The sequence below is a fragment of the Stegodyphus dumicola genome, chromosome 1 (assembly GCF_044657685.1).
Source record: "Stegodyphus dumicola isolate Sdum_Otavi_A_Nest chromosome 1, ASM4465768v1".
In the NCBI taxonomy this organism is placed as follows: Eukaryota; Metazoa; Arthropoda; class Arachnida; order Araneae; family Eresidae; genus Stegodyphus; species Stegodyphus dumicola.
Window position 1 is genome coordinate 271,798,544 of NC_140768.1, and position 27,280 is coordinate 271,825,823.

The following is a 27,280-nucleotide window of genomic DNA, read 5'->3' on the forward strand; positions in this document are numbered from 1 at the left end:
AGTTTTTCTTTTTTCTTTCTTCCCCCCCCCCCAATCAAGAACCAGAAAAAATAATTCCAGAGATGTTTACAAGTTGTTGCTTGCATGAAAGTTGATACACCAATAACAGAAGCTGTATATCTAATTTCACTACATTTGAAAATTCTTCCAGCTCAACTAAGTTCTCATCCCCTTTGATTACTATCAGTAAATTAAAACTATTCACAGCGGAGACACACTATTTCTTGCCTTCTTGGACCCTGCTCTTTGGCTACATATTATAATTCTACTCTTTGGTTTGTTGAATTTTGCTTCTTGGCTATTACCGTCCCTCTGTTCCTTGATTAATAAATGAATTCACTGAAACATAAAATGCATCTGCTAAAAGTTTGTAGGAACTCATTAATAGAATAAAAAAAATTAAGCTGTCGTTTTTGAGCTGTTATGTACACTCAAATCACCACTAATCCTAAACAACTAACCACAACCACAATTCCTAAACAACTAACATTTTACTCTTGCCAAAAACCAAATCTAAAATATAATGTTGGCACTCCAATTTCCTTTTAGAAATATTAAATTAATAAATAATTCGCCTTTATCTGGTAAATATAATTTATTCACGAGATAAAGATACCAGATATTTACTAGATAAAGATAATTTATTCACCAGATAAAGATACCGGATATTTACTAGATAAAGATAATTTATTTACCAGATAAATTATACAAGACATTTAAATAAAAATAGCAATGGTATGATAACAAATATTGCAAAATGTAATTTTTTTAAAAATAATATGATGCAATTTTCCCGCTACAGACTCTGTATATAGAGCAGTGGTTCTTAACCTGTTTTACTTCACCCACCCCTTTCAGCATTACTAGATCACTCTCCTTAGATCACTCACAATTGCTAGAAGATCCCTCACTTTGAAATTCGACCCTTGTTGAGAACCCCTGGCTTAGAGTTTCACTGGAATTATCTTTAATGGTCGTGAAATCTATTGTACATACCTATTGGCAGGATAGAATTAAATAGGAAGTGCAAAAAATTATCTATAGTGATTGATGATCATAGTTATAAAACAGACATTTAACATTTGGAATAAAATAGTAGACATCAAGCATTAAATTAGTAACTGTTGAGAAGTAACACCCGAATTCTTCACATTTTTAATGATACAATAACTAGGTATGTTTATTTCTCTAATACTGGATTCATACTGCGCATGCTAATCATACTTGTATAAAATTAGTTACTTATCCTAATGTTTGAAAGTGATGTCTGGTTTCTTTTTTACTTCCTTGTACGAAGTAAAGGAAGTATTGTAATCTAAACATATTCGGGTATCATATTTCAACGAAAATATATTTCTGATCACTCTAGAATGCATTTTAACGATGTTTTTGCATGAGATCTGTATGTACGGACAGAATAAAGGTCTTTTCCCAAAGCGGATTAAAAAATGGATTTAAGTTATAGAAGACATTTTTTTTTCGTGAGGCCTTTACGTATGTACGCACGTATGTATGTATGCATTTACGTCGCATAACTTTAATAGGAGTATCTTCAGAACTTTGAAATTTTGTATATGGAACTGCTATAACATGTCTTTGCGCATCTCCCTTTTGGTTGCAATCGGCCACACCAAAAGTACATATGTATATATACAGTGGTGGCCACAATTGTGGACACTTTTGGAACGTTTAATGTTTTTGAACTTTGTATGCTTATAGAAAACGTTACGTTTCACAAAATGCAAACTTGTATATATCATTTTAAAGAGAATTTATTACTGAATTCAATACAAAACACAAAATTCAATTATTTGCAATACAAAAAAAGTTAAACGATAATAGTTATCGATACACATTAGATAATGATTGCAGTGAGTTATCAGTACTTAGTAGGGTACCCTTTATTTTTGATTACAGCTTCACATCGACGTTTCATTGAGCTGACAAGAGTTTTAAGCTCTTCTTTCGTTATTACATGATGCCAGGAAACAATTATAGCCTCAATTAGTTCTCTTTTATTTGATGGGCGCCTCATTCGGGCAAGAATTTTCAAACGGTGCCACAAATTTTCGATAGGATTGAGGTCACGACTGTTTCCTGGCCATGACAACAATTTAATGCTCTTTGTACGAAACCACTCTTTCGATATTTTGGCCGTGTGGCAAGGAGCAGAATCCTGCTGAAAAATAAACGAAGCATTGTTGGGAAAGAGATCTCTGATGGAAGGTAGAAGTTTTGGTTCTAGAATAGTGTCAATGTATTTTCCGGCATTCAGTGTCCCATCGATGACATGAAGGCGACCAATACCATCTGCTGACATGCCTGACCAAATCATAACACTAACTGGGTTCTTCAAAGTTACTTGAATGCAGTCAGGATGTAGCTCTTCTCCTATTCTACGTCTTACATATTTTCGCCCATCACTACCGAATAACGATATCTTAGGTTCATTACTCCATAAAACTTGTGACCACTGATCATCTGTCCAATTAATGTGTTCCTTTGCCCACTGTAGTCTTTTTTTTTTTTTTTTTTTTTTTTTTTTTCGTTGCTGAAAATTAAGATAAGGCTTTTTTCGTAAAATTCTACCTCTCAGTCGAACATCTGTTAATCTTCTCCTGATTGTTTTTGAACTGACAGAAACACCAGCATCATTCAGATCACTTCTGATGGCCGCTGATGACATTTTTCTATCTTGGAGACATAGTCTTTTTATTCTTCTGTCATCAATAGATGTGATGCACCTTTTTCGGCGTTTTCCTTCTTTGTTTTTATTGAATTTGTCTCCTGATATCATAAACAAAACTTTCGGACTCCAGGTGTAGTCACTGAACCACCCACCTGTCTTGCAATTTCAGCATAGGAAAAGCCACTTTCTAGTAACACAATAATATTACATCTCTTTCTAGGTGTCCAATCTACTCTTTTATTTAACGTCATTGCTTCTTGACTAAATATTAAACATTTTTACAAAAATTCCTACTTGTAATTTCAGTGTATAAGAAACAGGTCCTCCTTCTACGGAACAAAGCAAAATAATGAATTGTTTCAAGTGTAAACATGATGTCAGCTTCTACTGGCACTTACTAACATTTGATTGGTTCTCAGAACAAGAACAGTGATTGGCCAGGAATGCTAGACATTACAAACCACTTCATGACTGTGTTTTTTTATTTATATTAAAGCACATATAACTTTTTTCTGTATTGCAAATAATTGAATTTTGTGTTTTGTATTGAATTCAGTAATAAATTCTGTTTAAAATGATATATACAAGTTTGCATTTTGCGAAACGTAACATTTTCTATAAGCATACAAAGTTCAAAAACATAAAAATTTCCAAAAGTGTCCACGATTTTGGCCACCACTGTACTATATACCAACTCTATTTCCCAGCTCAGTTTTTTTTTTTTTTTTATTATTCTCAAATGTTGGTAAATTGTGCCTTTTTGCTTTAAAAGTGATTGGATTATGTTGTTAATATGTTCCGGTAAGGTTTTTATGCCATTAGTTAATCTGCATGCAATAGTTGTAAAATTATCAACAATTTTAAGTTTGTTGTCAAGTTGTTTAAGTACGATTAAGTTTTAAAGCAGCCATTTGTTTACATTTGAAACTTAGCACAATAGTGAATTAAGTCAGTTTTTGCTCAAGCCTCTGGTGATTATTTGCGAATAAAGACTTCAATATATCCATAGTGTCATTTCGTACCTTTTCATTTAAAACATCCCTGATATCTCTAACAAAATTCGAGGAAATAAGTTTAAATGAAATGGAGCAAAAAATATGTATAATTTAATAAGCCGTGCATGGAAATCATGTCGCATCGGATTTTTTACTTTACTTTCAAAATTTTAACTTCGGCCTACAACTTATTACCGAGCCTGATTTGAGATGCACATCCTCTGTTCTAGTGAAATCTAGTTATAAAAGATACTTATAAACGTGAACATCTATATTTGTTAGCAAAAGGCTGAGCGTTTCATGTTAAATAATTTCTCCTAAAATTTACCATCCAAATTGTGTAAAACTATTTTTCTTAGTGCATCAGTATACACATACTAATCTAACAATTACAAAAATTAAATTTGGGATGCTTTTAAATTTCATGCGTTTTCTAAAGTTTTGCAGATGCCGTTTTTCTTTCATCCTGTTAGTTGACATTATGGATTTAAAATGATAACGAAATATTAAATTAATTTCTTATCAGATTTAATGTCTGCTTGCCCTGTCTGCAACAAGGATAAAGCAAGCAATATGCTACTACTGAGCTGTTGCGTGTTTTTTAAAATCCATGCGTGCGAAACGTTGTCCTTGGCGCTCGTCAACAATCGCATCAAACGTGATTAATAACATAATTTTGTTACCATAAATAAAATGCAAAATTTTCTTCTGCTTTCAGTTTCTTTTTTTTTTTTTTTTCATATTATTATTATTCTATGAATGCTTTTGCTTAGGTAGAGGTATGAATTTATGGAAAACAAATAGGTTCCTCTGCTAGAATACAAGAAGGTTGGAATTGATTGGCCTGATTTCAAATTATATTTTTCGAAATTCATTATATAATTGTAGAAGTGAGACACGAAATGAAAGGTTTTATATATATGTGTTACGTGTTTTTATGTATACGTGTTCTATTCAGTTTACTTTAATTGCCCAAACTTCATCAAGATGGTCTACCAGCTGCCGAGCGGTAAAGTTGTTGAACACTGGTAGTTCGGTCCGAGGTTCGAATTCTGCGAACGGTCTGGTTTCATGGGCGTTTTCAATGTTTTCCACTTCTGCAACATTTAGACCAGCCACTTCTCCTTAGAAAGCCCTCCACGAGGGCAACCCTGTCCTTAGGCAGATAGCCTCGAGTGTTTTCCTATAATTCAATAGATGGTGTGGTGGTGGAAGACTCTCGGGCTCGTCTCCGCGGGCTGCTCTCCATCAGAATTGGGGATGGAACTGAGTTAAGTCGTACTATCACCTGTAAGGTGCTTACGGTTGTTGCCAAAGACAGGCGTAATATTGCATTTTTTGCCACATAGAATTTCGTGGGTTTGGGCTGACCTATACGTCAGACAATTGAGCATTAGTCAACAGAACAGCAACAAATTTAAATTCTGAGGCCTTTTTTTTTAATAATAATAAGGATAATTTTAATAATAAGGAGGGAAATTAAAAAAAAAAAAAAGGTGATGGAAGACATAATCATAAATTTCTCCCTTCTTCCTAGCATGCCTTCGTGGTGTGGTGATCTGCACGCTGGGCCGGTATTCCAGAGGTCCGTGGTTCGACTTCCGGAGAAAGCCTGCCGATTAATTCGTAGCTGTTTTTTGTATCATGGTAAGAAGCATCACAAATTAAATCTTTTTTTTTTTTTTTTTTTTTTTTTTTTTTTTTTTTTTTTTTTTTTTTTTGTTGCTAATACTAGCTAATAAGCTAATACTATCTATGTTCGTAAGGTAGAGAAAGCGGTAATAAGTTTTATTAAGTTGTAAGAATTATGTTAATTTTATTAACAGTTAAATTTTAAGTTAAATTTCCTTTCCTGTCAAATTCTTAACTTCAACTTACTGCTTCCGGCCAGAACGTAGTTTTAGAATCACGTCTGAATACACAATGAGGAAGAGCGGTATTTAACCGCGAAGTTGTTCGGTCTTAGCAAAAGAGAATCAGAGTTTCTGTTTTACGCGCGTCTGCCTTTTGGCCACTCTCTCTCTCTCTCTCTCAAAGCTGTTATTACGCTCGGCCGTACTCAGGCCCTTGATAGCTTCGCAGTCATCTGGTGTTTAAGGGGCCAACTGCATTAGAAACTTGATAGCTTCGGTTATATTTCTTTAGTTAATCTTAGTTTTAGTTTAATTCTTAGTCTCTTAAGTTCAAGCCCGAGTGTCGGCTTTGATTGTACACTCCAAGACGGAGTTTTCTTAAATCTTATTGGAATAATAAAGGGTTAGTTACCCTTCCATTTTGTTGTTTCTTGTCACACGAACTTAAGCTATTACACGCTAACTAGTTATGAAGATTCGTCACTTTCTACAGTAACTGAGAATTACAATAAGTGAAAATCTTACAAAGTCAATATTGAAAGAAAATGTGATGGACAACTGCCATGTGTAATTTCCACAACTATAACGTGGTATACACAGTTAATTTTAATTTTAATTTTGGAAAATCTACGAGGACTACAAGAGGAGGTTTTGAGGACCACTTGCGGGCCACGGGCTTCAGATTGGGAAAGGCTGCGTTGCGTGATGACGCACTTATAAAAACGATAAAAGCATTCGAATTACGAACTTTCAAATGCAGAAGAACTCAGTTGATTCAGAACTCGGTCGTCAGCAAATCCAGATATTAAAAATCTCCAGATAATTAATTTGGATGTCTTTCTTTCACATACCAAATTCGTATTTAATGTGATCCAAGTAAAGGAATCGTTTATTATACTTTATTTTTTACTAAATGCAGATATGCTAAGTGAAATAAGAAAAAAATCCTTGTCTAAAGGAGGAATTGATGTCACATGGCCACGTTTATTGAGCCAATTAAAAAAGACAATGAAACACTTATTATAGCTAAGCGGTAACTCACGAAATAAAGAATGTAAAGTAGGCATATGCATAGCATGTAATGGGTTTTCTGTCGGTATTTGGAAGATGCATATTCGTTGCAGATATTAAAGGCCAATTCTCTTGAGCATTCATTTAATTTAACACTGCTTGAAATGCATTTTATATTTTAAAGTCATTTAAAAATTAAATGCATGTAAATAAATTCAACGCAAGTTTGACTCCACCAGCCTAAAGGATTCGTATATTTGAAAAACCCGGATATCTCGAATTAAGAAAACCGGAATTTTACTGTTTCATTTTAAGCAGGTTGAGACGCCTAAAAAATACTTTCTAAAATGATATAACTTAAAAAAATCAAATAACTTTAAAAGTGCGATAACTTTATTCCAAGAACTCAAACTAAAGATATAGTCATTACTTATTAATTTAAGGTGGATGGTTATATTTTTATCTAATAAATCCCAGAGTTTAGATATTAAACTGCTACCAAGCAAATGACGAAATGAATAAAATATGCATAGACCCAAAGTTTAAAAAATTATCATTTTAGTTATGCTCGCACAATTATCGTTTCCTTCTGATTCTCACTACTTAAGCAAATTTATGTACACGGAAGAACAGGACTGTCGTTTGGCTACTAAATTCGATAAGCAAAAGTGCAATGGCCGTACTGCTTGTTGCGAAGCGTCTAGAAGGGAACTAGGAAAGTGAGAACTACGCCATTCGATGAAAGATATCATCAGATAAATCTTTTCGGGAAATCACAGAAAAAATATACTTTTATCAACGAACAAGAAGATAAATCCTCATTAAAGTTTAAGGGTAGATTTTCAATAACACATTCTTGCTTAACTTTTGTTTACTCATACATTTTCTCTTGAAAAAGTTGTAGGAAGAAAAAAGGATGCGCCTCAAAACCCAATTAATCAAATAACAAGGTACATCGGAGAAATAAAATGTTGTATTATGGATAAACTGAGCTTCAAAAAGCGAAAATAACTCACAAGGGCAAATACAGGCAACAATATCATGTTACAGTAGGTTTAATACAGTACGGTCTCCACTATCAGAACTAGGTAAAATTGGGGAGGGTTCAGATAATTAAAAAAAATTCCGTAAATCGAGGTTTCCGAAAAATGACCGTATAAATTCCAAAAAGCTCTTCGTGTGACAAATTGCTTTCCTTTTTATTATTTAAAAATAATTAGCAGCTGAATAAAGCATCCAATTACATTTTGTAATCACATTAATAGAAAAATGTAAATTATTGCGTTAAGTTCAAACGAAGGTAAATAAGAGATACGAGGATAAAAAAAGGTTATTCGGCTTGTGGATGTTTGATGTTTTCTTGAAGCTGCCAAAGTATGCAAATTCTAACAAATGTACCTTATTTTGCTAACCAATCCAGCATAAAAGGAAGCGCTCTGTAAGCCTGGGCACAAGATAGTTCAATTTCAGTAGCGTTATCTTCATCACTACATACTTCCTTATAGTCATTGCCATTGTGAATATTTGTCGTGATACTTACTTTGATTTGATCATCCAGATTCGATACTTTCAACCCTTAACCTTTCTCCGGAGACTATCTCCAATAGACAAAAAGTGTTATTTATGTATAGATATTATGAGAGCCTAAATAACAATTAAACATTAAAACTTATACATTAAAGATGTACCAGTAAGGCACAAGATGTGAAAAATTTTCATTAATGCATTTCATGTACGTGGAGACAGCGTTATGCCTGACAATCAAGAGCTCCAGTAAATTCAAGCTCATGCTGAGACGTTGTGCGTGAGCAATGGATTAAAGCATGTATACATGCATGTGTAAATGCATGTCTGCCCTCGCATGTGTCTGAGTTTCGCAAAAGAAACATATGCTTTTTCGCAAATACATTCCCTTACCCAAGCCTATTTTTTGAGTAGAAAACCCAAGAAAAACCAAACTCTTGCTTTAGTATCAAAAATAATTTTTTTGTCACTTCACTTCGTTCGATGCAGAGATTTTACATAATCAACTTTCTGATAATCGAGATTTTATTGTACCAAAAGCGCTATAGAATTAATTACATTTATCTCAGCTGACATTATGGGTGGCCAGTTTGGGGGTACTTTTTTTAACTGGTCTCGTCAGTAAAAGGAAGAAATAATTACTCATAACGCTGTTAAGCCAAAGAACATGTTACATCAAAGTTTAAATATCTAAATTACTAAATATTTACGTATCTACATTTACTTTCACATTTCATTTAACGTAACAAACGAACTTAGTTTGGAATATATTTTATTTCCTTCCTTTCTGCTTCGTTTTTCTTGGCTGCAACACACCATTTCTGCGAACATAAAATTCTGATTCAAAAGCTATTAAATTACCAGTTTTAGAAATCCTCACTTGGAATGTTACCCACAAGAGTCGCCGAAGTGAACCCGTCATTCTGATATATTTCCTCTTAGAGCGGCAAAACGTCACTTGAGATGTTCTGCAGAACTGTTATAATACTTGTATAATTAGATCTTTGATATTTCGGGAAGTTTAGAAACTACGAAATCATTCTTTTATTGCAAAACAAATTTTAATTGTCATGACTTATTAATGAACATAATCACTTGAACGTTATATGCGGAACCATCACTAATTTTGGGGAAAGATCAGTAATTTTGCGAACAACGTACTGAGATTACACGCTTTCACTATATATTAGAATTAACTATTTTAATTCCTATTATTATAAAATGCACTTTTATTTGCAAAGATTAAAATTATGAAAAAGTTTTTTTTAAAAGAAACTGTGGGGTTCATCGATTCAATATTACTTTTCATCATTTCCATCAAGCCGAAACAAAAATTCTATAACTGTTTAAAGCAAAAAGCACTAGATTATTTTAGGCTATTTGAATACAGAAAATTACACGAGGGCTATCTGCCTAGAATGAGGAATGAGTTTAGGAGAACATTCTAAGGGAACTCGTGTTTACATGATGCATGAGGGAAACCATGAACACCACCTCGATCGCCTTGGATCGAGGCCACCAGGTTTCAGCGATCATAGCGACTCGGTTACTGGTGTGTCCCAAGCAAAAATTTAATCTACATGTCATTATGTACTTTTTCGTAATGTTGCCACAAATACAGCAAAAAAAAATTATAACTTTAGAGAACACAGAGCAAAGGTTAAAGAATAGCTGTAAATGTGAAATAAATGCATCCTTGATCTCTTGAACGCTTTACTGGGGATATTTGAAACGTTGCTTTCATATTTTATTCAGATAGTTATATAATTAAACTGCTTTGAGCGTCAGAAAGTCTCTCAAAATAGAAATGTTGTCTACATATAAATATAAAATAACTGCTATTTTACACGCTTTCTAGCTACATCCTTCGTTTTTCTTGTCTAAAACAATACATCTTGAAGCATACGGCAGGATAAATCTTCAAATTAATCTTTTTGTAGCATTGTTTCAGAGTTTATTCTGCGCAATGCATTCCGAACAGGGAGCAGAATTACACCCTCTAAAAAGGGGAAATAGTTTTGTATCTCGCCTTGTACAGGGACGATTGACGAAATTCAACTTGCGTTTTTTATGTCTCAAAAACGCGACTTAGATTTACATTGGATTTATACATAGCATTGTTCTAACATTCAGGTATTTTGACCCAAAATTGGACTTTTGCTGAAATGACATACCGATTTTATGTATTTTTGCCTTGCCGCGGAGTGAGAACTGAATTGATCGAATTGGAAATATATCATTAATGAAAACAAAAAAATAAGTTTAAATGAAGTGCAGGAAAAAATGTGTATGGGTTATAGCATATTTTTTATATAAAAGTAATAGATGCTACACAAAAAAAAATTGATTGCATAGCAAATTATTTATGTTAATTAGCATTTATTATGAAATGGAAAAACTGGCATTATGTTATTTCTAAGAAAACTTCATTGGAGGACCATACATCCGATTTGATAAACTTCAAAGCTGAGAAGTGTCTTTCCACACTGACGTGAGTAGGAGGAAGAGCTGTTACTGTTAGGATTACTTCTTTTAACTTTAATTCAGGACTGATTTTTATAAGTTCTAAAAGAGGTGTCTTGCAAGAGCAATCATGTTTCTCTATTTCTTCAAAGGCCATGTAGAAATCTTGTTTGTATTTTTTCATTTTTATATCTAAAGGTTCTTGGTTCTTTATTTTCATTCGCTTTGCCTTAGCCTTGTAAATATTATCCAAATATATTTCCCAAAATCTAATTCATCACTGAAAGAGGATGATAGAGACTCAGTTGCAATGTCTGGAGTATTCAAATCAGGACAGTTTGACTGTCCTGATTTGACCACTCCAATTGTTCTGAAACTAATGTCACTCTTAATGAAAGTTCATAGATGGCTTTCTTTGCCTTTTTAATTTGTTCGTCATGCAACGAAATTCAGTGTTTTGGATCTATATATATTGAACCCAGCAAGATCTCATTGTCTAGCAAACTAGTTTCTCTTTTCTTCATTGAAGAAATGATTCCTTCTGCAATAAACCCTCCATTTCAGAAAGAACAAACGTCATATTCTTCCCTTCTCGCCTCCTGTTAATTCTTCAGATTGCAGCTTTTTTGTGGCTATATACGGTGTACAAAGAAGAGTTTCCAATTCCGAAAGATCATTCCACAGTCTTCCTGTTAGTGAAACATTAGGGTTACCTACATCTTCTAAAAAGGTTTTTTAATTCTAACAACCTTTATATCATGAAATATGTACTTCTTCATCCCTTTGCTTGATCAATAATTGCTCCCTTTCCTGCTCGCTTCCTAAAAATGGCATCAATTTTGGGAGTTCTTGCTGATATTGCTTCTTACCTAAATTTACCAGTGAGATTTGTGGTGTCCGCCGATAACATCGCGGCAAAAACATCGCGGACGAAAACGTCGCGGAGAAAACAACGCAAGACGAAAACATCGTGCTACAAAACATCGTGGGAAAAAACATCGCAGTCCTAAAACATCATGGTACAAAACATCGCCGTCGAAAATAAAGCGGTTCAAAAACTTCGCAGTTTAAAAACATCGTCGTCGAAAATATCGTGGTAAAAAATAAAGTATCTACAAATCATCGCATGACAATAACATCGCAGACATGCTTTTTCCATACATGCTTTAATAACTGTAAATGAATATTCCCATAAAGATTTGTGAGTGCAAAATGTAAAGAAGGATAATTTTTACTTTCACATTTTTTATTAACTAATAAATTTTTTCTGAAAAAGTAAGAAGGAAACTGAAGCATAGAAAATTAAATGCAACTTATAGATTATACTTTTTATGAAAAGTTGCCAGTAAAAACTTTATAAAAATGATTTATTAATGGCCTTTGTTAGTTAACTATGTCGGCTTAAAATTCTATTAATTGCTATAAGTTGCATTAATTTGCTTTGCTTAAGTTTCCTTCTTACTTTTTCAGAAAAAATTTATTAGTTAATAAAAAAAATGTGAAAGTAAAAATTATCCTTCTTTCCATTTTGCGCTCACAAATCATTATGGGAGTATCCATTTACAGTTATTAACGCATGTTTGCGAAAAGCATGTATGAAAAAAGCATGTCTGCGATGTTATCGTCATGCGATGATTTGTATATACTTTATTTTTTACCACGATATTTTTGACGACGATGTTTTTAAATTGCGAAGTTTTTGAACCGCTTTATTTTCGACGACGATGTTTTGTACCACGATGTTTTAGGACTGCGATGTTATCTCTTTGCGATGTTTTCTCCCACGATGTTTTGTAGCACGACGTTTTCGCCTTGCGTTGTTTTCTCCGCGACGTTTCCGTCCGCGATGTTTTCGGCTGTAAACGAGGTTTGTAACTAAATGAATCAGTTTAATAGCAAATATCACATCCCTCCTCCTCCCTTATATATATTTATTAATATGTCACTAAAACAAAAAAATAACCATTTATTAATGTAGTATATAGTCCATAAATAAAAATAATAACTTAGTTTATCATTAATATTTTTTAATTCACTTTAATTTCATTTCAAATTCAAACTGTCTAACAAAACCAGGAGTCAGAGTCGGCGTCGACCTGTTTTTAACGACTCCAGCTCCGACTGCTTTTACCCTAAAATCTGCTCAACTCCTATTCCGACTCCATGCCTCCCACTCCGACTCCACAGCCCTCCAAGGAAGTCTTGTGTGGTGTCCATATAAGATTTTTCACCCTTCACCATGTTATCGTCTGCTATTTTTACTTAAACTTTTTTCAAAACAAGCATTTTAAAACTGAAATTTTGATAGCAATTTTTTTTAAGTAATTGATAAATTAAAATGATTAAGTTTTTTAAAATACAATACTTGCTGCACAAAAAGTATACTAACTCAAATAAATTTTATTATTTGAGTTGGAATTATATCGGCTGGGGATAAGTGAATTAAACTTTTTTCATCACGGAATCAATTTAAGAACGCTATTGTATAATTAAAATAAAATTAAAAAGAAATAGTAAATTACTCTTACAAAGCGTTGCATAAGGAAAAATTCGTAACTATAGATATTCTGAAATATGAAACTTTTTAATATTGGCCGATTTCCTGAATTCAAACTCTAAAATGAATGTCAAAATATAAACATTGATTAAACCATTACATGCAAGTGCAAGAAAAGTCAAAAACCGGAATCTCCTTTTATGGCTTGCATGTGTATAGAGTCATAGGACTATATAACTGGTATGTGTATATAGTCATAAGATTAAGATTATTTATATCTGTAGCATTTCAGAAATCCAAGCTTTGATCTTTATTCAAAAATCTGATATTGGTTTGATATTGAACTAAAATAATGTTACGAATTTTGTATATATGTAAGAATTTTAGTGAAATTATATGTAACTTGTAGTATTTCTTGTATAATGCAACATGAAAGGCCTCAGAAGTTCGGAGCTACGCCAGAAAAATAGGATTACAGGAGTAAGTCTATTAAACATTGAGGTAAATTCCTATCTAGTATAACTGAATATGCCTTTCAGCAGTAGTAGTAGCTGTAACTGAATATGCCTTTCAGCAAATTTGAGAAATCGAAGGTACTGGAAATTTCTCGGGAAACGAGGGAAAACTATATAAGACTGGACAAAGTATCAATTTATTTTATCAAAATAAACATTTTAAAATTCTGGAATTTTCCGCAGAAAGTCTCGTACAAAAGTTCAAAGGGTTACAGAGGATAAGAAGTTACGCATCAAAGTATTAAAAACGAAGTGCATCTAAAGAGGAAGCTAAATCGGATTATTACAGTTCACGCCGAACTAACACTCGCAATAACTATGCAAATAACAGACTGAGCACAGATGGTCTCTCTCCAGCCTTTAATACAATTAGTTTCCAACCTGCCGCCGAGATATTACTAGTACTTCCTGCTTCTCAAAATTACTGGAAACCACTATGACGGTAGAATTACGGTTACAGCTAACATAATGGTTAATTAAATTTGTTCAATTTCAATATATATTACGGTGATACACGAACCGGACCAAAATATCGCCAAATGGGAGACAAATTTGGAAATTAGGATGATTTTTTGCCAAATGTGCCAAAACAATAAGTCGCCAAAACCGTAGTCAGCTTAGCGATATTTCGCCAAATTACCGACGTACCCATTTACTCAATGTTAAATGCACTTGCCCTGTATTCTTACATTCGGCATAGCCTTCTCTTAAAATTTGTAGCTGAAGAGGCTCTCCTAATCTGGAAATCCGATGCTGTATCACTACCTCTGCTACTGTGACAGCCTCTTGATCAGGAAAAGGATAGCATTCAGGCCACTTGGTGAAGTAATCAATGACAAAGAGGCGATACATGTTGCCGTCAACAGTTCATGGCAAAGGTCCCAGGATGTCAAAGGCGATACGTTAAAAAATCGCTCCTACATTGTAACGTTGTAGCTTCCCTCGGCTTATTCGGTCCTTTCCAACCCGCATAGGCATCGCAAGATTGGCACCATCTTTGCACGTCATCCTTTGTATTAGTCCAGTGGAAACGCTCTCGAACTTTCTAGAAAGTCTTCATTATTCCGAAGTACCCTCCTGTTGGACTGCTATGTAATTCTTTAAGGACGCACGGGATCCGTGATCTTGGACGTATCAGCTACCATAAGAAAGCCTTTCATCCGATTCAAATTTCCGGTACAAGATGCCATTTCGAATATGGAGTTGAGTCCCAGCGAGCCCAGTATTGTTTTGTAGTAGGTCTATAGATCGAAGTGTCCTGCGAGGTGGGTTTCTTGTTTGAAGATTCCTTCAATTCAATTCTGAATCTAATGTCGCTGTCCTCTAACTGATCTCTCCTACGTCACTCCATGGGACTCGATCAACCGATGTTGATGTGGTAACTCGTCGAGCGACTGGGTTCAGCTGCTCTTGTTTCTCTTCGACCCTGCTACGGTATCGGCAGCTTTCTGAGCGGGGTCTTCCAGACAAGGCATCGGCGTTTCCATATGAGGATCCCATCTGATGATGGATAGTTATGTCCTCAGATGCTGAATGCAGTTCGTTATTTTTTAAGTGCAAGGAAAAATTATATTTTCTTAGAAAGTCCAATCCCAGTATGCAAGGATCTGTAATATCTGACACACATGTTGTGTGATAGTAGGCGGCACTTAAAAACGTGATGTTTACGTTTAACTATCCACCTATTTAGATTTAATCATCAGACGTAGACTTGTGGGTTATCAGGATGGCGTCCAAAGAAGTTCGTCTTTAAACTGTTGAGCTAGATCTTTCCGAATGATAGTAACAGTCGTTCCTGTATCGAAAACCCTATTGCAAGGAAATCATTCAGTGGTGGAAATATGCCTTGCTGAGGACATTCTAAACGTTTGGAGAACAAACTGTTCTTCCAGTTCTGTAAAGGATCTGAAGCAACACCTGAGCAATTTGATATCATTCTTCAAGGGCGAAGTTGAGGCAGAGGAAAGGAAATATTTGGCAATGTCGGATTTTGGTTAAAATAAAGATGAAAATACGAAGATGCCCAGGGAAAAATGAAATATAATTTGGAACCTCAGCGAGATAAAATTCTTTCGGCATTCATGCTGTTGACATCGATTAAAGAACCTGAAAGAATGAAATCAAGATTCATATTTTACGAACGTATGCATGCTAGTTCTCAGTACTCAAAAACTGACAGTATATGGAAGGTAGAAAACAGTAACGGATAAATAATGTTAATTTTATGTGCCTTGTTCCTGGTCATTCAGTTTAAATACATCGCATGTTTTCAAAATTTGCCATTTGTAGTAGAAACATATTTTCTTGATGTTGTAAGGATCTTAAGTTTTACTAACGTTTATTTTATTTTAAATCTTTACTATCACTTCTTATTTTCTACTTTCGGCCAGATTTATAAGCGTTAAGGATTTTATGCAAAGTTTGTCTGGCGAACGCCAAGTATTTAAGTGTGGCCTTTTTGCCAAGCGAGAGAGAGGAAGCCGTGAGTTCGAAGCAGGCCGCTTACCTTAGAAGTTACGCAGTTGCTATTTGCCTTCCAGGCCAGAGGTTTTAATCCTCTTGATAAATTAAACGTATTGTAGTGTTCACAGTCTCTGTGCTACATACGCTTCCTGTTATTATAAGGCCAATCTTCCACGTATATTATTCTAAAGTTAAATTAGAGTTTAGTTTTAGTTTGATATCTTTTGCGTTAGACCCCGAGTGGAGGGTCATTGTATTCCGAAGTACGGAAGTCATTGTATATAAAGAAAAATAAAGCGTTTTGTATACCCTTCGTCTGTATCCTGTCTACTTACTACAATTAGTGAACATAGCTTTTAGTAAGCTCTCTGTTCTTAGTCAGGTCCTTGTATGTTTCCGAAGAAGGTTAGAAGAAACATTGAACCTGATAGTGGCGCCCGACGAAGAGGAATAACCATGGCCGAGTTTCAAGAAGAACCTGTGCTGCCTGCAGAAACGGCTCAGAATCCAGAAATGCCAGCTGCCGCCCTGGAAGGATTTGAGTACATCGTCCAGACCATGCGTGCTTCGATGAAACCAGAAGCAACATTTAATGGAAACTCACCGGTAACCAGTTTTTTGGAAAAATTGGATGACCACTTCATGCTCTACCCCGTGCACGAGTTTCAAAAAGTTACCTTAGCTACCAGCGCTTTGAGGGGCCAACCGCTTAACTGGTTCAAATATATCGGCAGAAGTCTCTTGGGTCAAGCAGGAAGTCCCACCTATACTTATGAAAATTTCAAGACTGCCCTACTAAAAGCCTTCCCTGTTGTAAAGGATCGTGCGAAATTAGAAACGCAACTTTTTAGCATATATCAACAAAGAATCGAAAACATCTCGAGCTTTATTTTAAGAAAAATTCACGTTTTCAAGCTCTTGTATGGAAACCGTCCGGATCCTGAAATAATTCAAGTGATTTTGCCGAGGTTACTACCCCAAGTGCAAGACTTTATTGAATTGAGAAATCCGACTACACTGGAAAAATTATTTGAGCTAGCAATCCAGTTTGAAAGTAGAAGAACGGCGGACGTCGAAAGAAGACGCCAATATCAACAGCGAAACCAATTTGGTACGCCAAGACTACAGCAAACTCAAGCATACGGCTACGGAGAAAAAGCGAATCAGTGGGCAAGGAAACCCGAGCATTCAAAAACAACCGGCGAACGTCGACAGTTCAATAGCAACCCAGGAAAAAAGTCTCAAGGCCAGTGGAGAAAGAAGGAAAGCACGGAAAGGAAAAATAATTTAAACTAAAACGGATTTCTGCTGACGAGAGGGTGCGGAAATCCGAAGGCCACGAAAATCCCTCTTCCTACAAGTTAAATACAGTAATGGTGAAAAATTTGACTCTTCCGAAGATTGAAGTCTTGGTGAATAATATCCCGGCCACCGCACTCCTGGATACCGGCGCGCAGTGTTCCTGTGGGGCAGAAGTCTTTTTTAGAAAGTATTTTCGCAAATACCGCATATATAATGCGGATAATACGACAGTATTAGCGGCGCAAGGAAAAGAATGTAAGTGCGTAGGTAAAGTACCTTTATATATCCGTATCAAGGACGAACAAGTAAAGGTGATGTTTTTTATAGTAAAGAATTTGCAAGCACATTTAATCCTAGGAATAGACTTTCTTTCAGACCCACAAGCTACACTGGATTTTAATGAAGCGTCCCTTAGGCTGACAACGAAACCAGTGCGTGTAGAAAAGATTGAACCGCCAAGGTTAAATCTTGACCACCTGCCTAATGACGAGCAAGATAGAATCCGACAAGTGGTAAGTGAATTTGCTTCCTTATTTAGTGATATTCCAGGATTTACTCAGGTTACTAACCATAGTATTCACACCGGAGATGCATTGCCAGTTCGTCAAAAACCATACCGGTATGATAAGAATAAGGAAAAAATTATAGAATGGCATATTACCGATATGCTACGTAAAAAGATCATAACGCCCATCTCAAGTAGTTATGCTAGCCCGGTGGTTTTATGTAAGAAAAATAATGATTATCCTTTGGAGCATCCTAAAAGGTGGAGATTCGCTATTGATTACCGTAAATTAAATTCCATAACGAAATATCCGGTATATCCGTTACCGATCATAGAAGAAATTTTAAGGAACATAAAATCAACCAAATTTATGACGACTTTAGACTTAACGAATGGTTATTTTCAAATAGGGGTCAGGCCTGAGGACGTGCCTAAGACTGCTTTTATAACCAAGTCTGGCACTTATGCATTTTTGCGTATGCCGTTTGGCCTTTCTGGGGCCCCAGCAACATTTCAGCGATGCATGGACATTGTGTTAAGACCTGTTCTTGGAAAGTCCACATTTATCTATTTAGACGATATCATTATTACTAGTGATAATCTAGACCAACATGTACAGGATTTAAGACAGGTGTTTTCTTTATTAAATGAGGCCGGTCTAAAAGTTAATGTCGAAAAATGCAAATTTGCAGCCCCTGAATTAAAATATTTAGGTTACAAAATATCGCAAAAAGGGATCGAGACAGATGAATCAAAAATAATCGCTGTACTAAAGTATCCGACTCCAAACACGGCAAAGAAGCTCTCTTCTTTTCTAGGACTTTGTTCATATTATAGGTCCTTTATAAAAGATTTTGCGGCTATCGCTGAGCCATTGTTAAAATTAAAAAGGAAAAAGGCAAGATTCTCGTGGACGGCCGAAGCCAATAGTGCTTTGGAAAAATTAAAACAAGCATTAACGCAAGCCCCTGTGTTGAAATTTCCTGAAAAGGATGAAAATTTAGAAATTTCAGCGGATGCTTCGGATTATGCGGTAGGAGCGGTACTTTCGCAAAATCAGCAGCCCGTGGCATTTTTTAGCCGAACTTTAAATCAAACACAAAGAAACTATTCCGCGACCGAGAGAGAGGCACTTGCAGTTCTGTTAGCAGTGCAAAAGTTCCGAGTCTATTTTGGAAAGGCGACGATAACAGTATATTCTGATCATGCGGCGGTAACTAGATTGTACTCAGGGAAAAATTTATCCCCAAGGTTAATAAGATGGGCACTCAAGCTGCAAGAATATAATCTGGTAATGAAGCATACCCCCGGAAAGGAAAATATCGTAGCAGATGCCCTATCACGAATTAAATTAGACGAACAGGGTAATACCGTAAAAGTTGCAATGCTTACAGCGTGTACAATAAATTCCCTAGAAACTGTAATAACCGAACTGGGTAAGGATCCTGAGTTTGGAAGTATTTATGAGTATTTGAAGGATCCTGAAAATTTTAGCCACCAAGATATTGTGGCGATAAGAAATAGGGCGGCCCATTACGAACTAATAGATGGTCTATTATTTTATACAAAAACTACGAATTCCAACAACGAATTTCGACCTGTTATCCCAGCTAGTCTTAGATTAAATATCCTGCATGAGCTCCATGACAGCCCTTTAGCTTCTCATGCTGGTATTCGAAAAACTATCCAACGCGTACGCGAGGCAGTCTACTTTCCTGAACTGCAAAAGTTAACAAGGGCGTATGTCCAGTCCTGCCCAACATGTCAAGCCGTTAATTATATTAATTTCCGCCCGGCCGGGTTTCTAAATAGTATTAAATCCGAATTTCCAAATTAAATAATTGGCATCGATTTATTGGGCCCTTTCCCAAAAAGTCACTTAAACAAACGTCGCTATCTCCTTGTTATGGTTGATCATTTTAGTAAATGGACCGAAATTGTTCCCTTAAAACGAGCCTCCGCGAAATTAGTTACCGATTCTATTTTAAATAAATATATTTTAAAATACGGGGCGCCCCTAAAAGTTATATCGGATAATGGTCCTCAATTTGAAAGTAATATATTTGAAGACATGTGCCAAAAACTGGGCATACGTCATTTAAAAATGGTCCCGTATCGGCCGCAATCAAATATAGCGGAACGGGTCAACAGAAATATAGTGAAAATTATCCGTAGTTATGTTAAAAATTTTCATAAAAGCTGGGATAACTATGTCAATGAATTTGCTTTCGCCCTTAGGACCGCAAAACATGATACAACGGGCAAAACTCCTGCTGAGTTATTTCTAGGCAGAAAGATTATAACACCGTTAGATAAATTATTTTATGTACAACAAAGAGCCCCAGAATTTAAAATGGGTGATATAGAAAAACTAATTAAGAGGCAAAGAAGAATACTGAAGTAGCACAGAGAAAACAAAAATTGTATTATGACTTGAAACGACGGGGAGTAACTTATAAAGTAGGGGATAAAGTTTTAAAAATTAAGCATTCACTTTCTTCAGCACCAGAAGATAAAACTGCCAAATTTTTTCCACGCTTTGAAGGACCATATGTTATAGAAAAAATAACTCACGCTGTTGTCGTGTTAAAGGCCAGAAATGGTGAAACCTGTTCCGCAAATATTGATCAAATTAAGCCCTACTTCGATCGTAATAAAATGCAAATCTTTTCAGATCTTTTGCAGGATCCGGCACGGCAGACACCGCAGGTACAAGTTCCAGAGGTGAAAAAACGACAAGTACAAGGGCAAGCCAATGAGAGACAGAAGCAAGTGAAAAGAAAATTGCCCCGCGGAAAAATTGAAGGTAAAAAGAAAAAGAAGCCGTTCCACCGTCCAGAAAACAGAGTTCACGAACACCCCCAGAATGAAGAAGGGAGAAGGACGACGTATGTGAAGAGGACCAGGAGAAATGACGGCAACTATAACCCGGCTTTAAAACGGAAGATCGACTCATCCGACAGAACTCTCCGCAGCAAAAGTCGCCGAACTGCGGAAGGGCCATCAGCGGCGGAGGAAAAAGTACAAGAAAAATTTGAACGGCCAACAACGAGGTCCAAGCAGGATCACGACAGAAGTTTCCCGGTTCCGCCAAGACCAGCTGCCTTCAAACGGCCAAGACCACAAGCAGAGGAGAAAAGGAAGGTGTTGAAGGGTGGCCGTACTGGTGAAAAACGGAAGCTTCCAGAGGAAAGCACTGAAGGGCGAGCCCGTACAAGAAGGAGGATAAACCAGGCTAATATCTGCAGTACCTTTAAAGACTGGGCCCAGAAAAGGATGTCCGAATATTACAAAGATAAGTAAAATTTTATGTTACTTTGCAAACTTAAGTTAATCTTTCATTCTTACTGCAAGTGGCAGATTTCAAGAAGTTTTACCTCATGCGAGGTCTACCTTTATCGCCAAAAGGGCGAGAAATGAGTTGTGACCGATTTTCGTATTATGTTTTTAAATTTCTCGTGCGTAAAACTAAAGTTGATGTATAATAGCGTTGTGTAAAGACTTAAATATTGTAAAAAGTTATTGTATAAATTTTATTTAAAACATTCTAGCAAGAAAGAAGTTTTAGTCTGAAAGACTTTTTGAAATGTAGTATTATTTCAATGTAGAAAGAATTGGCACTTGCTTTGAAAAGAATAGAAGTTAACAATGTACTACTAATGTATGTTTTCAAATGTGTAAAATTAACGGCATGTTGATATGTTCTTATATACATGTGAACTGTTATTTTAAATGTTAAGAAATACCGTGATATGGTAAAAGTGAAAGTAATGTTAAAAATTTGTTATTCGTGTGACTGTAAAGATTAAATCATGGCGAATATGTGGTAAAGGTTGAATGATGTAGTTAGGCTCTCTGACGCTACACTTTAGAGTTAGCCACTTTTAGAATAGTACCTCAGGTTTAGAGTTGAAAGTAGGGTGTGTTAACAGGTCTCGTTATGTTGAATTTTAACACGTTAGTGTTTTGATTGTAGGAGGAAGTGTGGCACACGTAGACAGAAACACATTCTTGTTTGGTGTTATTTTACAACACATGTCAGAGAGCACGGGGAGAGATAATTAAAATAGTCATGAATGAAATAAGAATGTTAAGAGAAGTATATTCTATATGTTATTTGCAATGTCATTGTGTAACATTTCATTAAACTAGTTTTCCTTCCAGATCTCTGGAAGGAACCAGAATTGAATAAAGCTCCTGTTTAGATGCAGTACAGATGAAAAAAAAAAGATTGTTGTATATCCTGGGAGCTGCTATTGTAACAAATTTCTTTCTTTTAAATTTTCTAGTTTCTAGCGAAGTTATAATTGTAAAAGGTTGGCCTCGCGTTAGATTCTAGAGCTAAAAGTTTTCAACAAGGTCGTTTTAGACCTCAGTTTCAAACTAATTAACTCTGGCGGGAAGTATGTAAGGATCTTAAGTTTTACTAACGTTTATTTTATTTTAAATCTTTACTATCACTTCTTATTTTCTACTTCCGGCCAGAATTATAAGCGTTAAGGATTTTATGTAAAGTTTGTCTGGCGAACGCCAAGTATTTAAGTGTGGCATTTTTGCCAAGCGAGAGAGAGGAAGCCGTGAGTTCGAAGCAGGCCGCTTACCTTAGAAGTTACGCAGTTGCTATTTGCCTTCCAGACCAGAGGTTTTAATCCTCTTGATAAATTAAACGTATTGTAGTGTTCACAGTCTCTGTGCTACATACGCTTCCTGTTATTATAAGGCCAATCTTCCACGTATATTATTCCAAAGTTAAATTAGAGTTTAGTTTTAGTTTGATATCTTTTGCGTTAGACCCCGAGTGGAGGGTCATTGTATTCCGAAGTACGGAAGTCATTGTATATAAAGAAAAATAAAGGGTTTTGTATACCCTTCGTCTGTATCCTGTCTACTTACTACAATTAGTGAACATAGCTTTTAGTAAGCTCTCTGTTCTTAGTCAGGTCCTTGTATGTTTCCGAAGAAGCTTAGAAGAAACATTGAACCTGATAATGTGAGGTCAACTGCTGACTTGCAGCCAAGCCTAATTAGAGGACTGAAGAAGAAATTTCAGTTGAAAAAATATAACTTTTCAAATAGAAGTTCAAATCCATATTGATTAATGAAAAGAAAGAATAAATAAAAATAAAAAATCTGAAAGCTTTCAGATTTTACATTACTCCCAAAGGGACGTTTCTCTAACGTTTTTTGTGTTACCTTTATTTATTAAATATCATGTTTTTCGCACTTAAACCATAAAATTAAGTTCAAGAGCAATATCGCAAAATAATTTTAAAATGAGCATAACTTTAGAATTTTGATACACAGTCTCGTGCACTGGAGATAGTTTTTCCACTCTTACAGTGTTGCTATTCCTCGCTTTGAAATCGGTGAGTTTCCTAATAAAATGTACTTTAATGTCTGACAAAGTATGAAATAGATAATAAAACAAATTTCAAATTCCAAATTAGGGCTTCCAGATGCCCATATTCGCTGGTGGATTTCATTATTCAAAATTTGATGGCTCTAGGTACCGTTGTTTTATCACAATGCAAGAAACATACATACATTTATGTAGATTCTTCATTATTTAATTTCTTTAAATATAACACAGGGCTAGCATCAGTTGGTGGCAACAGTTTGAAAAGTGAATCAACGCAGAAAGTGAATCGACGCAAAATGCCAAAACGAAATTAATAGCCCTTCTGGGCTAACGCCCTTTGGGCTAAAAAGAAATCATATCCATGATTCTCCATGCATAATGTAAAATGTAGTTAATATTCATACGACAAAAATTAATAATTTTAACTGTCTACAAAAGATTTCCTTTAAAAGTTTTTGAGACCATAGTATATAGTAATATAAATAGTTAAACTAATAGCTTTAGTTCACCCAAAAAACTTCATCTTCTTTATCCCTGGAGGCAGAAAGTAGAGGAGGCTACCTAATAACTATTTACCTAAAATTTGCCTTTATATGTACTGTGCAATATGAAATGTAAAAGTTAATATAAAAATTTATTTTCTCACCACCACTGAGATTAACTCAAAATAATGTGGCACAAAATTTAAGTCTACTTGAAACAGTAGCTTCCGGGAATTTACAGTATATTAACTGGGTTAGACTCCTTGTAACTCGAAGATGCAATACTAAGTGGTCGGATAGATAAAACTCATAGACTTACCAACAGTGCCGAAGTCAGGTGTTTATGTCTGTTTTGATCAGTGGCTTTCTTTCTATAAGTACGCAATACCGGTGGCAAAAGTCAAATCTCTAAGAATTCATGACGGTTACGAACTTATTTTAACTTATGCCGCTTGCCATAAATTCTACATAATCCTTTGTATTGAGTAAATAGAGGACGAACTAATGTATAAAGGAAAGCAACACAATCTTAATAGTCATTCAACTTAAATCAAATGTGACATGTTGAATATTTATTTCAAGTGTAAACATTTAATTAACTGTTATAATAATGCGAAACAAAGAATTCTTGACAATAATGAAAACATAAATATATCATTTTATTTACAATGTAATGTTACATAAATGATAAACTCAGGAATATGGGAAGTAAATTCTTGCAAGGTAAAACGGAATAAGGAAAATAGTTTTCGAAATATGCTTCATTACATTTAGTTGTATAAACATTGATACTATATCTAAGGATAATGTACGTTAATTTTTTATTTTTATTGCTACAAATCACAACTTTCAAACTGAAAATATGTTAATTAGATTATTTTATAAAATAATTAATGAAATGTGTAATTAACTGAAAGAAGAGAAAACTGCATCCAATTATGAAATATTTCATATTTACTTCCTGAAACGAAATAAATTTTGATATGATATAATGTATTTCAAAGACGTATATTCTGATACTTGAATTCATAAATCAGCGAAATAAATGATAAGTAATCTGAAAAAAACTAAAAAGACCATTCAAAACTATTTTAATCTTAAAATCATATTCGTAATGTTAAAAATTGTATACGTAAGCTTCTAAGTTTTAAAATAGGCAGCCATGTTTAAAAGATATCCTCCTATAATAAACAAGAAAATTAAGATTCCTATTTTCAAATATGCAAAGTTAATAATTTTTTTAAGTTTTTAATTTTCATTTTTTATGGCAAATGGTATGAAAAAGTGGACAATGCATTCACTAAAGGACAATACAGCACAGATCGTCTACAACGATTTGAGGATAATTTTTTTTTAAATTTTAGCAAACTTCTCAAAATGTAATCCATTTATTGCTTCGTCTTCTCTGCTAGTTTTCCTTAAAATGTCGTCTTTTACAGACATAATTTTCTGTGCAGTTAATCATTCCAATGAAAATCCCCTGGCATGGATTTGAAAGCTAAGCAGAACGAAGTTTTGTTGTAAAACGGGAATTAATTCTGATTTTTCAAGCAAATTGTGACTGGCGATAAAACTTGATATTTCGGTTACAATTTTGAACCAAAACAGCAGTCATCTGCTTGAGGCAGAAAAGAGTCACCTTATATAAAGAAATTTTGGTTTCAGTAAAATAAAGGTCATGTTGATAATTTTTTTTTTTTTTTTTTTTGAATGGAAATAGTTCGCAAAAAAAATTTTTTTTGAAGGACTGATGGTAAATGCCATGCTTATAAAGATGTGATGGACAATCTTTTGAAAAGAATTCAGAGTGAAAAAGCTCAATCGAATAAGTAGTTTTTGCTGCAGAACCACAATGCGCCATCATACAATTCCATTTCCATCAAGCAGTTTTTAGCAAACTACTTTCCTTTTACCTTTAAGTCGTCATTATTTTAATAACACAAGTAATTAAAAAATACCATAAGTAGAGATTTAAGTAGTTTTCCAAAATATGAATTTGTGAAGAAATCAAACAGCTTAAGAAAAAAGCAAGACCTGTGCAGATATATAAGGATTGTATATCGAGTACATCGAAGGTATAAAAGTTAAAATAATATTTTATTCAATTTTAGATTTTGCACTACCTTAGTTCTAAAACTTCGTTCATTCATTGTGTATACACTATTCGCTGCTTAATAAAATCAGTAACTAATTTAATTAGCCACTTATCAGGATCCACTCAAGGTTTACAATAGATAATAATAGCTTAAAATTAAAATTAAAGCTACAATTTGCTTACCTTATCAAGATATTTTAAGTAGAATCTTTACTCGTGATTACATAGTCAAAAGATATTCCATTTCACTCTTATAAATATGTTGCTATAAAAATACGCAACACCATTTGGGACATATGAAAACTGTTGCAATGAAGACAGAAAATCAAATTTCTTCGTTTCTAGGGCAGTCATTCAAAAGAACAATGGTTAATTGCAATATATTTGAATACTTATACTTCTGCCATTTTCACGGCCGATGCTGCAGACGTCTAATATGTACCCGAGAGACTAAACATGCTTTAACAAATAGTATTATTCTATCTTTAAAGCAATGCATTATGTAGAAGATGAAGCAATAAAATATTTTACAATCGCCGATAAAAAAGTAAAGCCTATAAAATCGTATAAAATAAAAGCATATAAAATCCTAACAAAAGAGATCTTTACGAAATTAACATATACTCTATAAAAGTCATCATTGGTTTGTCTCTGTTTCCATGCATGTAGAAAATGTATACCCAGCATCAGTTTGGCTTACTCTAGTCAGAATAGAAGATCAATTCTTTATCTTTTCTTAAGTTTATTATAATTTTTAATCATAAATTTTTCACTTGTTGGAAAGTTAATATTAAAGCCTAATCTGCTTCAGTGCTTTTACATTTGCCAGAGAAATCCGTTAGTTAACATTTCTCAATTAATTTATGTGTAAATATAAAATTTCAACCCAAATGCTAAGCAACGATGTGCTTTGAAATTGAATTAACATTATAGATTAGATATCAGTACTGTCCTAGGAATAAGTTTTACATCATTTAACATAAATACTCATACTGTCAATACCTCCCTAATGGTTAAAGTGTAAGTCATTCCTCGTTAGGATAGGATATGACACTTTACTTTAGATTGGGAGTGTTTGAGTTATTGGAATAATTCTCTAGTTTCTAATTATTAGGCAACTAGCTCTCTAGTTTCTAATTATTAGGTGTCAATCATTTTGCTTACATGAGTTATCGAGATGGAAATGATATTTCCATGCTCATGCAGATAAGAACACAATAAAAGTTAACTTTAAAAACTTTAACTAGTCTCTACTTGAAAACTAACATAAAAATACAAATGACAAGCCACTTTTCTTTGCTAAAATTCACATTTCAGTTTGAATCTAAGAGAAACCTTTTTTTTAATTTTAACTTGCTACGCTTTCAGCCATAGCTTGCTGTTTTGGGCAGGATTTCTTTGTAAGCAGATATACTAAGCAGTATTTAAATATCAATAAACTCTAGCTGCTCCTTTCTCGCGACTCCATCCTCCAGCTGTTTATAATCAAAGTCTGGGTAACGCCTAGGTCCAGACTCGAAGGATGGT

At 34.6% G+C, this 27,280-nt stretch overlaps 1 protein-coding gene across 1 annotated transcript in view; it reads right to left on the bottom strand.

The window, feature by feature from the left end:
* LOC118180896 (putative sodium-dependent multivitamin transporter) overlaps nt 1-26,059 on the bottom strand; it is a 93,352-nt gene extending 67,293 nt beyond the window's left edge. The window contains exon 1 of the mRNA XM_085806877.1: nt 25,937-26,059. The gene's annotated coding sequence lies outside the window, so the exon portion shown is untranslated. The remainder of the gene's footprint in view (nt 1-25,936) is intronic.
* Nucleotides 26,060-27,280: the final 1,221 nt, after the last annotated feature.